This window comes from Notechis scutatus, chromosome 4 (genome assembly GCF_049901735.1).
Source record: "Notechis scutatus isolate UNSWTSFEM ecotype Mainland chromosome 4, rNotScu1.2, whole genome shotgun sequence".
Classification (NCBI taxonomy): domain Eukaryota; kingdom Metazoa; phylum Chordata; class Lepidosauria; order Squamata; family Elapidae; genus Notechis; species Notechis scutatus.
The window spans coordinates 26145325-26159478 of record NC_142012.1 but is presented as its reverse complement, the minus strand read 5'-3'; the positions used below and the strand labels follow the sequence as shown (position 1 = coordinate 26159478).

Genomic DNA, 14154 nt, shown 5'->3' with positions numbered 1-14154 from the left:
CGTCAAATGCATGTATCATCAATGGCAGTAGTTACATAGTTGAGATTTCAATAGCTAGGACTACGTTCATATATACTTTCCTGTCATCCCCAGAGCCAGTCCAGTGTAGTAGTTAACGCAGCAACCTAGAAACCAGATGACAGTGAGTTGTGGTCCTGTCTTAGGCACAAAGGCAGCTGGGTGACTTTGAGGCAGTTATTCCCTCTCAGTCCTAAGAAGATGACAATAGCAAACTACTTCCGAAAATGTAGCCAAGAAACTTCATGGATTTGTCCAGTCAGTTGCCAGGAGTCAAAACTGTCTCGAAAACACAAACATACACCTCCCCAGAAAATGTTTATCCCTGCGACAGCTCTGGGGATGACAAGATATATCTTGCATTCAGATATCTTGACCAGAATGGAAGGAAGAAGGAAAGAGTCTATAATTGCCCCCCAAAGCAATACAGGAGAACAAATACAGGCAAAATAAAAGAACATAAAAAGTGTTCTCAGTGTGACTGGCATAGTTCCTAAATTGAAAGAACTCTTATGCAAATAACCAAAATTTCACACCTACTGCACAAAAGCAGTATTGCCTGTAAGACTTTCTTATTCAGGCTTTGAATGACCCCATTATTCCTTTTGGGGAAAAAATTGTATTTGGTCAAGCCTTTAAAAATAGCTATTGCTGCCAAGTAAAGCTCTTATGGTTTTAAAATGCCCTATATCTTAAAAAATGTGTTTGATTCAATGCTTGTTTTATGCTTTCCTATTTGGGATCAGTAACACTTCAGAGTCTGGGTATGGCCAACCCAAGATCTTGGTCTCAGCCTGAGATCTCATGTAAAAATACTGAAATATGAAAAAAAATTAAGCAATCATACCAGATTCCTAAACTCTCATAGATGGTCAAAGGTTTCTGACATTTAACATGTTTTAGGCAAGCAGAACCATGGTTTCCAGACAAGGACTAACTCTGTATTTATATACAGTAATCCATTATGAAAAGCTGCAAAGATGGAATGTGGATAGCACTTATTTTAAAACAAGTCTTTTTTTTCCCCCTTCAGCAGATGGACACTAGCAGATACCTATTTTTTTTAATCTATCAATACCATTTTGAATATCCAATACGAAGACAAAAGGTGTAATGCTCCTGTCAGAATCTGATTCTGAGGGGGAGGCTGAGCAGCTGACAGGGAGTGGGAGTGTGGCTCCGTTGGCTGTGGGAGAAACTGCGGAAGGGCAAAGGCTGGCTGGGCAGAGCAAAAGGATAGAGCAAAGCAGAGGGAATTCAGAGGAAGACTCAGGACCACCCCCTCTTCATCCTAGGGCATGCAGGGAGGAACAGAGAAGGGAGCAATGTGAGTTGCGTGGCTTACGGGGAAGGAAAGGGCCCAGATTCCCTTCATTAGCTGCAGCTGGGAACACAGTGTTTAAAAAGGAAAGATACGCACAGCAAAGTTGTTGGAAGCAAATCGTGAATTATCTGTTATTGTCAAGGCTTATCTGGGTTCCTGGCATCTTCCCAACTGTGTGTGTTTTGTTGGCCTTTCAAGCCTAGAATTCCTTATCCTGCCCTGTCAAGTTAATTGCTGCAGCATGGTTTATGTGGATTTTTGTTTACAGTTTGTATGTACTTTGTTTTCAGACTGAATTTCCTCCACTTAAAGACTGTTCTTGGGAGAGTTTTTTTCTCCAGCCGCAGGTAACCTGGACATTGGGGGCAAAGTTGGAGGTATTAAAGGGGCTCTTCTTGCTTATTTGACTGTGTTTCCTTTGTGCCATGCCCTGGGTCATCATAAAAGGTATGTCATAATTTGACACAAAACAAGTGAATGATATTTCACTGGAATGTCTTCTAACACTAATTCTAAAGTATTAATTCAAAACTCATAAGATATTGGAAGATAAAATCTGGGGAACCCAGAACCATCAAATGATCTGCTGTCATCAGGGCAGGGGGTGGGAGTTGGGGGTGATTTTTTATTTTTATTTTCTTTTTTTCCAGATTTTGTTCTATTATACTTTATTAATTTATTTGATTCTCTTTGTTAGTTTTTATTGTTTTTTATTCTTATTTTTTGTTTTAAATATGGTTTTACATTGTGTAAGCCGCCTCGAGTCGCCATGGGCAAATAGGCAGCAATATTAAATAAATAAATAAACAAACAAACAAACAAATAATAAATAAATGTCTCGTGGCTGATGGAATTACCTACCTCATATTTAAATACTGTGGGTTTTTGGAGATACCCATGCTTTACCATTGAGGACTATTTATATATTTGTCATGAAAGTTGAAAACACTCAAATGGAAACAACAACAACAAAATCTTTTCAGCTCTAATTTCAGAAAAGTTCAAAAGTAAAAGCTATTCAATGAAACTCACCCTACAACTAATTGTTGTGTCTTCAGCATTTTCTGTTTATCAAGATATAAAAAAATTGTATGACTCAGTTGCTGCTAAGAAATGTATTTTCATAGGAGAATTTTAAAGGAATAGTTAACTTTATGAAAGGTTTTTTGTAATGATTTTTGAACTTTTTAGAGAAGAATAAACTACCTCATCTTAGAGCTGGTGTTGCTGACAGAGGCATTCATCCACAGGGAAGATAAAAGGAAAAGAAGCCAATGACAAAAGTAGCACTGCAACATTGCAATGCAAGTTTTGACTTGTTTGTACATGCATATTTACATTGAATGTACATACAAAAGGGGAATATCAGTTCCCCTTTTGTATAATATTGATAAAAGCAGCATTGCACCATTGCAATACAACCTATCAGGGTTGTATTGCAATGGTGCAATGCTGCTTTTATCAATATTATTTCTGGATCCTGCAGAGCCCTCTGAATTGTCATTTCATTCAGTCCCATTCAGGAGTCCTTGTGGATATTTGGTTTCTGCTCGTAAGGTTTTGGTTTTGGTTTACTTTTGCTATCTCTATCTTTTTTTTTATTTTTAGAATTTTCTTTAGCTTTAACATGTGATCTGTTCTCAAGGAATTGTGTAGGTATAAGTTGTCCTAAAGTGGTTCCATTACAGAATTAAACTGTTTATTACTGCATCTTCTTTTTAACATACATTTTGAAATAAGATGTCCACAATGTTCATAGATTTTACCCACGGATACGAAGCAGGCCAATTCAGTCTGATTAAACATATTATAAGCCATTACAGGCCTTGCCCATCAAATAGAATTTCCTTGTTTCAAATCTCTGCTGTCTTCTTTAATTATCATGATGCAAAGCAGGATTTCTGTAAATACTCAGCTCTCTACAACCTCAAACAAACGTGCATGCAAAAATGTGCAACCCTAACATTAATAGCCAGAAATTTCTACTATAGACAGCTGAAATTATTTCTAGCACATAGTTAGGTTTAATTGAAATCAGCCTGGTTTGATGAAAGATGTATATGGTATGTAATAAGTTGAGAATGAGAATTAATTGTTAAGAATCAGTGGTGAAATAATTGTGGAGAGTTAAATGTTCTAAATATGAAAATCCTTCTGAATGTAAAAATACCTCAATAGGAATTCACTAAAGGAATAGCAGTTATATGGTTCTTTTCTATTAGTATAATATTTAAACACAAGAAGTTCTCTGTCATCTGAGACCAATGACAGTGTATTCCAGAGGTCCAACCAAGTTTATTTAGAAAGCTCACACAGACCAGAAACCAATCATCTTCCTCCACAGTTTCACTCAAACAGTAGGCAAAATATCCTACCTAGCATCCCAGATGCAACAAACAGCCCTGAAAACCATTAGTTACTCATAGCTACCTAAACTGGTAGTCATGTTTAGTGACAACTCCATACATCAATTATAGAAGCATCTATAAGATGTTCCATAGCCTACCTCTCGATCCCAGGGAATATTGACATTTCCAGTATTTCATATTATCTCTCTTCATTCAGTTAGTTCTGTTTCCCTTTAGCTGTATTTAATCAGGTCATGGATTGAGGAGCCTAATTCTACTCTTCCCTGATCATCATTTAATCTCCAACCTTTCTTGGAATATCATGGGCAGGAAAATGAAGAACATGGATTCTTTCTTTTTGAAGTATCACTAAAATGAAGAATAACAATATGTCATAAAATATTTCAAATCATTTTAAAACTATTAAGATGGTTGAAAAATATAATATTTAATCTCCTGATGCAAGTACAAAAACTGTATGTACTAGTACTTGTAAAGCACTATAAAGCAGTTTACAAGTCTAAGTGCTAAGTGCTACCTATAAGTTGGATCTACAATGTGCTGTAGTGTAGCCTTTAAAATATATAAATAATTTAATATACATTTAAATTTATTTATATATCACTAATTCATAATTGCAGCTCTGTGTAACTAATACCAGAATTTAACTTCATCAATAGTACATTTTAAACTAAAGTGGTATTTTAAAATGCTGCCTGTGTCAGGATTCTGGTTACCCCAATTAAATCATGAGTCTCGAGCCAAACTTCCAAAACTAAACAGGATTTATTGGAAGTTAATATGTCAGCACTACATGGGTGTAGCTGACTCTGAGATACATAATTCACTGTCACCCTTGATCTGGTTTCCCCCCAGTCCTCTGGATGTATCATAATTCATATTCTCCAATGAGACACATCCATAGCCAAAAGTCTTCAATCATGTTCTCCAGTTAGATTTTTGTGCGGCAGAAACTTGTCACCTAGTTACAATCTCTGAAAAGCTATGTATGGAATGCACTTTCGATTTCCAAGCTACTGCACTGTTCTTTCAAACCCCTTTCCCCCCTCCCTTTCTGTTGATAACTATAAAATGGCCATAGAAATGTTTTATGAGATGACAGCCTAATCCAATGCATGATGATTAATGTGCGAACATCATATTTCAGGAAAGTGTGCATAGGACTACTGCGTTACATATAATGTATTTATGTGCTGTATTTCAAATGTATTTCAATTACAATTGAGAGTTTAGGTTTGCACTGTCATGGTTTACAAAATTAAAGTATTCAGATAAATAAAATAGCCAAAAAATATAATAGCTATATTATTAATAAATAATATAGCAGCTAGTTAACAGGAATCAACTAGCTGCTTGGATAGATATCTCTCTCTCCCTCTCCCTCTCCCGTCTGTTTTTGAAAACAGATTTGGTAAGTATAGCAGGTCAATTTTTAAAGACAAAAAGCAACATGAAACAATAAATTTTTAAAAAATCCAGGCTTGCTTAGAAAACAAACTGCTGAAAAGAAGATGGATTTGCCCAGTGACTTTCCAACCCTCCCACTTGCAACTAGAATCTTCAAGACTCCCCTTCCCAAGTGGGCCCAATCTTGTCATACCTAAATTCTCCCATTCAAATCCACAGAGCAGCACTGCCATAGAACCAGTTTTGGCAGCAACAACAGCAGATCATTGGCAAGAGAATAAAGTTTCTTACTGTACGGCAACCATCTTGGGGAGGAATCATAAATTTTGTTCTTTGGAAGATGTTTGTTTTTTTATGTGACTTCTCTAGTTGCTCTTTTGTTATTATAGTGAAGATGTTGCTATACACAATATTCCTACTTCTCGTTGCATGCATTGGAGTGGATAGTTACTAGACACTATGTTACAGTCTCTGCTATGAATGCTGAAAGTGATGATCCTATGGGTGTTACTCTGATTTATTGATATATTTGTCAATCGAACAAATTTAAGTAGAGAGGCAGAAGCTGATGAAATCCATGATTTTGGATATTTCAATCTTCATATATTTCAGTAGATCAGGTGTGTTGTGTAGTACTGCTGACATGGATTCATTCAGTAGTTCTAGGTCTGTGGATGTAAACAATGTTGTGACATCAAACAAAACTACAATTTCATTTTCTATTTTTTAGGTCATTGATTTTCTGAAAACACTGTAGTGGGGAGTTGGTATAAAGTTTAGTTTTGGTTTTGGTTTTAGTTATGAGAACCTTGTTTTTCCTTTCAGCTATTAGCTTGACTTTAGTAATAACTATCGTCACTTTTCCTGACTCCTCCCTCCCAATTTTTTGTTTTATATTTTTATTTGTTTAGTATTTTATTCAATGGAAAATTCCTAAAAGTCTCAAGTTACATTAAAAATTTTCATTGCTATTTATTTTTCTTTATGGTTACTTTTCTTTTTTTAAAGTTATTGCTATAGCACTGTACCAAGATGAATGTTCAGCATCTGTTTAACTTTTGCATAAAATATATATTTTATAACTGGAACCAGAAGCTGTATAAAGCACTAGATAAGCTTTAACTTGTGGAATACCCTGCAAATGAAAACTAGCAATCATATTATTTTTGTAGATGGAATGCAAGTGACTGGTTTTCTTCTTTCACATTTGTCATATAGAGGCCTTCATTTCAAAAGTGATATATTTAATAAATCAATAAAATATTTTATTTTTGAAACACAGACTCTATATGGAATAATGATTAGTAGATTTTATAATTATAGCAGGAAACATATTTATTTACAGGAAATGCACGAGAGGGATAGACAAATGTATTTAGTGAATCCTTCTATCTACAGTATATTTAACTGTATTTCTATCTACAATATATCTAACTGCCACCTTGTAGTCTGTAGGCCATAAGGTAGTATTGGCTCAGTGCCATTGGTTTTGGATCTGCAACAAATCAAATATTCTGTATATAATTTACTCCATCATAACTGATTTCACTGTGGCTAAATCCTTGGAAAACGTTTAATTATGTAATTTACTCCATCATAACTGATTTCACTGTGGCTAAATCCTTGGAAAAAGTTTAATTATGTAATTGTTAAGAGTTGACAGTGACTTAATGGCATATTGTTACATATCACTTGTCCTATCTATTTTAATGAGTAACCTGCATTTCATTTATTTCATAAACAAGCAAATATATCCTAGACCTAGAATCTAGATCAGGGGTGTCAAATTCGTGGCATCATGTGATGTATAGGGACTTTTTCCCCCTTCGCTAAACCGGGCAGGGGCGGGGCCAGCACATGACACATCCACTCATGGGACGCGAGTTTGACACTCCTGATCTAGATAAACAAATGAAATACTGCTGTAACATCTATTTTCAAAGAAAACAGTAATTATATTTTCTAGAACAGCCAGCTTCTACATTTTACTTGCCCCTAATAATATCAAGATTACCAAGTTTAATTTTTAGCTGAAAAGAAAATACAGAAGAAAGCATAGAAAAAAATCATTATTTTCTCAATTAATATTTAAATAAAAGTGGAACTAGAAGAAAATAAATATCCTCATTATTTAGACCTAAGTTATCCAAAAGTATATACTGTATGCATGAGGCAGTTCTCAATAAATCTATATAATAAGCTAGACTTCTCCTTACTATTTAATCAAACTATCCAATCTTTCCCAAAGTCCAAATGCCAAATACAATGGCTAGTCTTTCTCCAACCCAGTAGATCCTCCATTTGTTATTATCTAGCCGGTGGCTGAATGTTCTGGGAATTGTAGTTCTTTATAGCTGCAGGGCACTCTTGTGATGTTAGTGAAAGCATTTGCATTAGGTCCCCTTCTGTGGATAACTACAAAAGGGCAATCCATAACTTAAATGTGATTGAGACATTTAAATGGACAGGCAGCCTGCCCAGAAGCTATAATAATCCTGAAAAGGTTTTGGCTCAACGATGGATACATTAGCATGAATTTAAAACTGTGTATGTGAGGTAACTGCTTGTGCTTTCTGTTCCTTCAATATCACCCCACCCCTCGTACATAACATTTTCAAAATGAGATTCAATTTTGGCCATACAGTTTCAAATTCAATGTCAAACAATACGCTGTCACTTATTTCTTTCTCCTAATTCATAAAGGTCATTAAATTACTAAACAATCCCCTTCCTTACATTTCCAACAGGTTCGAGTGATTCAGACTATTATATATTTCTCGGAAGACTACTGTTTGAAATTTCATATTTGAAATCAAAATTGCATGTGCACTAGAGATGTTCCTTGTGTTTGCAAAGTAAACATGAGAAATTGTTTTTATTCAAAAAGTAAATGAAATTTTTATTTTTGTTACTGATGTAAAAGAACAGAACTGGGAAAATATTAAACATTTCAAGTTTAACACAGCTGTACAGCTTGAGAAACCTCTGTGTCTACTGTTCTTTCACATATAATCAAAGCAAATAACATTTGTAATACCCAAAGGTGCTTTTTCAAGAGGCAACTGGACTTTCTGGTTTTTCTTTGAAGACGTTTTACTTCGCATCCAAGAAGCTTCTTGGGACTACCTCAGAGGTGGTATTTAGCAGGTTCTGACCAGTTCTGGAGAACCGGTAGCGGAAATTTTGAGTAGTTCAGAGACCCGGCAAATACCACCTCTGACTGGAGATTTTACAGTATCCTTACCCTGCCCTGCCCAGCAAGTCATGCCCACAGAACTGGTAGTAAAAAAAAAATGAATCCCACCACTATGCAACATGACCTGGATGACTGAGAATCTCCATAAACATTGGTAATAACTTATTATGTATCTCACATTTATTATTTTTAGGTATAACTCAAGGCAGCAAAGATATCCAACATTCCTGCCTCCCCCTATTTGCCTCACAACACCACCCTGTGAGGTGGATTGGACTGAGAGTGATTGACCCAAAGACACCCAAGCTGGCTTTTATGGCTAATGTGGGACTTGAATTCATGGTCTTCCATTTTCTAGCCTGGTGCCTTAACTAACTCATCCAGGCTAAAACAAAATTAACCAGGCTAAAATGATAGCTGTAGCCGCAGAACTTCTAATATGTCATTCATGTGATGTAAGCAACCTTTTCTGATGAAATGTTATTTTAAAATTTTCTATAAATTTACATAAGGGGCATAATTTGAGTTCTTATCTGTATTTGCAATGTCATTTTGAAACTTGATTCTAAAATTATAAAGGGAGGCACAAGAATCATAATTTTTAAATACTGGCTTCTTAAAGTGTTTGACGTTTTTCTCCCTTCTCTAGGATAGATGCAAGCCCAGAAATGAAAACCTCCTAAAGAAGCTGAATGAGTGAAAGAATGAAATAAATCAGATCCTTTATGGGCCTGGGATTCCAGCATCTTGACTGTTTTCTGAAAATGGAGTCCTTTCTACCACTTAGCAGATAATTCTATTTCTTGCCTCTGCTGGGACTCCAGAAGATTCTTTCCCTTCGATGAACATGGTTTTGCCAATCTACAGCATTGAAAAGTCCTTGCAGGAATGTCTCCCCCCCAAAAATCTCCACCTCCATTACTCAATGTTTTTTTAATCTTTTATCTATTTACAGGAAAAGACAGATGCTTTAATTAGGCAGTCACACTGCCTAGGTAAGTGACACTTTAATTAGGCAATGACACTGAGCGTTCTTTTCATCCACTAGAAAAAAACAAAACTTTTAACTTTTTAATATTTTAAATTGCATAATTCCAAGTCCATCATAGCAATTCATTGTGACACAAGATTAGGCTTCAGTTTTCTGATCATTCTCCCAGGGCCTTTTTGGTATTCAGGTTAAAGACTGGTATGAGGCATAGAACACCAATTAGACTTGTTACTGATCCCAAGCTATTTTAAATTGAATAGAAATAAACTTTCCTGAAGTTAATGCAGTGTACCTCAGTATTCATCGTTAATTAGTTCTGGGAGGCACAATGAGTACCAAAAATGGTGAGTACCAAACCAATTTTTCCCTTAAGGAATAATGTAGTGAGTCGCAAGGCAGCCATCATCGACAAGTTCTAGCTTGTGAGTCGAGTACCAAACAAATGATGACTACCAGGACAAAATTTTCACATCAAAATATGCTGAGTATCCAATTTGAAGTGCTTCAAAGCAGTTGAGTACCAAGGTACCACTGTATAACAATCCCAATTACTAAACAGACTTCTATGTAGAAAGAAATCAGGTTCATTTCCAAGCCAGGAATAAAGAATGCAGAACACAGGTAGTTACTTGAATCAGGTGAAGTTTATTCTAAGAGCACAATCAGCTGGTTTGAAGATGGACACCTGATCCCACCCCTGCAATCCCCTTATCTAGAAAACGTTTCCTTTGTTCCTCAAAAGTCAGCACAAATACTATCCTCTAGGGGGGGGGGGGGGGGGGGGGGGGGGGGGGGGGGGGGGGGGGGTGTGGTTTGGTTGGGGGGGGGTGTGGGTGGTTGTTTTATTTGTTTTGTTGGGTTTTGTTGTGGTTTTTTGTTTTTTTTGGGGTGGGTTTGGTTTTTTTTTTTGTGGGGGTGTTTGTTTTTGGGGGGAAGGGTTTTTGGGGGTGGGGGGAGTGGTTTTTTTTTGTTTTGTTTTTTTTTTTGTTTTTTTGTTGGAGGGGTGTGTGGGTGTTTGGTTTTTGTTTTTTGTTTTTTTTGGTTTTTTTTTGGGGGACTGTTTCCCGGGGCTCACTTTTTTTTTTTTCAATAAGGGGGCGCGGGGCCCCAATGAACTGGGGGGGCTTGTTTTCCCCCCCCCACGGGGTCCCTGGGCCCTGGTTGGGGGCTAGGACACGAGCGTCAAACTTGCTGCATCACATTGCCATCACGTGACATATCGCAACACTTTTTGCCTTCACGGAGCAGGGGTCAGTGTGGCCTGCATGTGATGCATCTGGCCCATGAGCCGCCAGTTTGACATTCCTGCTCTAGAAATTTCAAGAAAGTGCAATTAGCTGGGTTTCCAAAAGGGAGGGTGCTGTGCTCAGGTATCCTACCGAGCTTGTGATTTCTGGTTATTTAACATTGAAGATGGAGATGGCAATCTCTTGGTGGAAATGACCTTTTGTTATTTAATTAGTAGGAACTAGGACATCTTGGAAGGAACGTTCACCTGAGACTGGCACTTCCAGCTACAGTTTTAACTTTGTGTCAAGCCTATTGCAATTTCTCACCTTTTATACTGTAATTTGTAACTTTTTACCATGAAAACAGTAGAAAGACTATGGACAGGGGAACACTAAATGGGCTCTTAAGCTTGCACATTTTATGAATATGTATGACTTATATTTTATTAACCTGATGTTTGATTCTTCCAGCATTACTGTGAAGTAATGTTACTTTTTCCCTTTATAATGGTGTTTACCACCTTTATGATGTTATTATAAAGCTGGCTAAACTTTGTGTACTAGCCAATACGTGAATGAAATTTATATTCTGGCTTTTTTGATTGTTGTAAAGGCAGTTTCTCCCATTTGTTTTAATATTGTGTCTGGACTTACAGTTTCTGGTTCTTCTGTTTTCAGTTTTTATACCAAGTTATATTGTCTTGGATATGTCAGTTCATAATCTGTACATGATCTATTAACTGACAGATTTTATTTCCTTTATGTTTTCATACATTTATTTTTATTTTTGGGTTACAGATAAGTGACCCATCTTTAGGGCGTGTCCAATTTTTCAACTTTTAATTTCAAAAAATTAGGGATGCTCAAAAGTTGTGACACGCCTTGGAGATTGTAAAGATATTTTGCTTACTTTATTATAATTTAGATATGCTTGGCAAGTAACTACATAAATATCGTAACTTTTTAACAATTTGTTTCATTACATGATTCTTGTGAACTACTTTGGATTATATATACACACACAAAGAGAGAGAGAGATATGAATACAATATAAAAATCATTCATGTCTTTAATAGGAGAGTCTTTGAGTAACAAGCATTATCCATTTCTTTGTCAGCCTTTTTTCAAAATGCAGCTACATTTAGGCCTAGAATAGCTCTATAATTATAGCATTTTTACAAGCAAGTATTTTCTGCAAGTGGTAATTTTCATACTACCCAATTGTCACTTAATGTGCACTTAAAAGTCAGAGTTGCATATAGTCTACAATACTGTTCAAGCTTTGAGAGATAAACTGAATTTATGTTATAATGAAATTATCCAAAACATACTATGTTATCTATAAAGAATGTGTAAAATTACAGGATTTCTTTAAAAATACCTTTGTAGCAAACATTAACTAGATTGTTCAAATTTCCAAATCCAGATTATGAAATCAATCAGTTATACCCTTAGCAAAAAATTCATTTTCAAGCTCTATTTGGTTGGTTAGAAGATGGAAAGTTATATAAATGTTTTAAATTATAACAAAATTTAATATAGATTGAAAGTAAATTTGAATTTGTGCTACCTTTATTTATTCAGTCTGTGTTTTTTTCATGTATTTTACCTTTAAGGTAAAAGATCAGATTTTGTGTGTGTGTGTGTTCTACAGTTGAATCTTTTGTACAATGGTTTTTTCTGGGAAAACTAATTTAAAAAAAAGTTACTTGAAAAAAAACAACAAGACAGAAGTCTCAGATTTTCTGAGAATACAATAATAAGGCAGGTAATTCCATTTGGGAAGGAATTATTATGATAGCCTAGTCTAATGAAGAATAAGTATAGCTTATCCCAATGCATATTTACTCTGAATAGTTCTACTGACCTCAGTAGATCACTCCCCAATATAATGTTTCAGGCTCAAAATTTTCATTTGGCAGTATGCAATATAGAAATATTGGTTAAATCCTAAGGATTTAATGTAGAAAAAATATTATCCATGTCTTATAAAAATAGAAAATACAGCTTCCTGTACCATAACAATATTTATGTAGTTGTTCCAAAAAGTTATTTGAGAAAGTAGAAAGAAAGGTAGACATGCTATATCAGCCACCCTCAAAGACAGGTCAGAAATAATGGGATGAGAGAAAGGAAATTGGTTGGAAATAACTATCAGTCTTCTAAACATGTTCCACAATTGCAGCCAGTTGATATGATTAATTTCTCTGTGTTGAATAACCCTCGAGAGATGAAAGATGCATTACTCATACATATAGCCAATGTTTTATAGGTTTCCTATGAACAGCAGCTTAGTGTAAATTGTATTCAGAGGATCCCTATCCCACAATTACAAGCATAAAAACAAGATTTGCAGTCTAAAATGTCTTGAATTATAAAATATCTTCAAATTTACTGCTAAAGATTTATTTCTATTCATTTAAAAGCTGCTTGAAAGAAAGCGATATACTTATTATCAGTTATTTTATCCAACAATGGCATTTTTATTCCAGTATAAAACACTGACAATAAAATGTAAATCTTCACGGGGCCAATAAATAATAGATAATATGAAGGGAACCTCCTATATTGCATAAGATTTTGTTTTTCAGGTTTTCTCAAATTACGAAGAGCCTTTTATAAACATATTCTCTTGTCAAGTTTCTCCCATCAATTTCTTATCCATCCGCTGAAAATGACAAATTTCATTATCTTGTTCATTCCAATTGTTTTTTTCTCTCACAGACTATTAGGATTTAATCACCCCCCTCCTATTTTAACTATAGTTAATCAAAATTAATTACCAAATCACTAAACTCGTATCATATTCTGTACTTCTGTCTTAAAACAGCAACCAAAAATAGGATGGAAATTGTAAGCTATGTTTATAAGCTGTTTATAATGATGTCATAGGACAACCTGTTGCTTTTCTATATTTTTTCAAATTCATATTAATGAAAGCTAATACAGGTATGGCAACCACCTGAGAAATGAACTACTGAATATACTTTGGATTAACCTCTGAATTCAATGAAGCTATTTATCAATAAACAAGTAACACTTCTTTGTAAGTCACCATTTTCTGCTCTCTCTCCCTGATGTATTTTTTAATTAGCTTTCGATTACTGAAGTTATCCTCATATCTGGCTGTAGTGTACCCTCAGAAGCAAAAGACAGGCATAAATACCTATCCCCCAAATCAAAATGCTTTTTCTTCAAAAAAAAAAAATAGAAATCAAAACATCTGATTTTTCTACAAGACTGTGTGGTACATCTGTTCAAAGAAATACACAAGAAAAAGAGACAAAGTTGCTAGTCATAAAATGCATCATTCGGTTACTTAAAATAAAATACAGCTACTCACTGAAGAGCTTGGCTAGTCTTCCCCACACTGCGATACCTCTTAACAGAAAAGAGTCCTTCAGCCTTTCTTGCAAACAATGTCAAAGACAGAAAGCTTCTGTAGTGCAGCCTTCTTCTTTTTTTTACTGTAATCCATGTGTTTCATTCCAGCCAGTCCTTGCTGACCACACAACACCGCATGATTTCCCTTGAATATAAGAATGCCTTCAAATCACACCAGTTTTTGGCAGTCACTGATTCTGGCTCTGATGAACTGCATCTGGGAGGAAACAGCTTGT

At 35.4% G+C, this 14154-nt stretch overlaps 1 protein-coding gene across 2 annotated transcripts in view; it reads right to left on the bottom strand.

Annotated features, from left to right (window-relative positions):
- Nucleotides 1–14154, bottom strand: part of ANK2 (ankyrin 2) — a 279598-nt gene that overhangs the window by 231041 nt on the left and 34403 nt on the right. Inside the window, exon 1 of one of the 2 annotated variants that reach the window (XM_087962978.1) lies at nt 13878–13984. The exons of the other annotated variant lie outside the window; for it this stretch is intronic. The gene's annotated coding sequence lies outside the window, so the exon portion shown is untranslated. Of the gene's footprint in view, nt 1–13877; nt 13985–14154 lie in introns of those variants that run through there. 2 annotated transcript variants of the gene reach the window in all.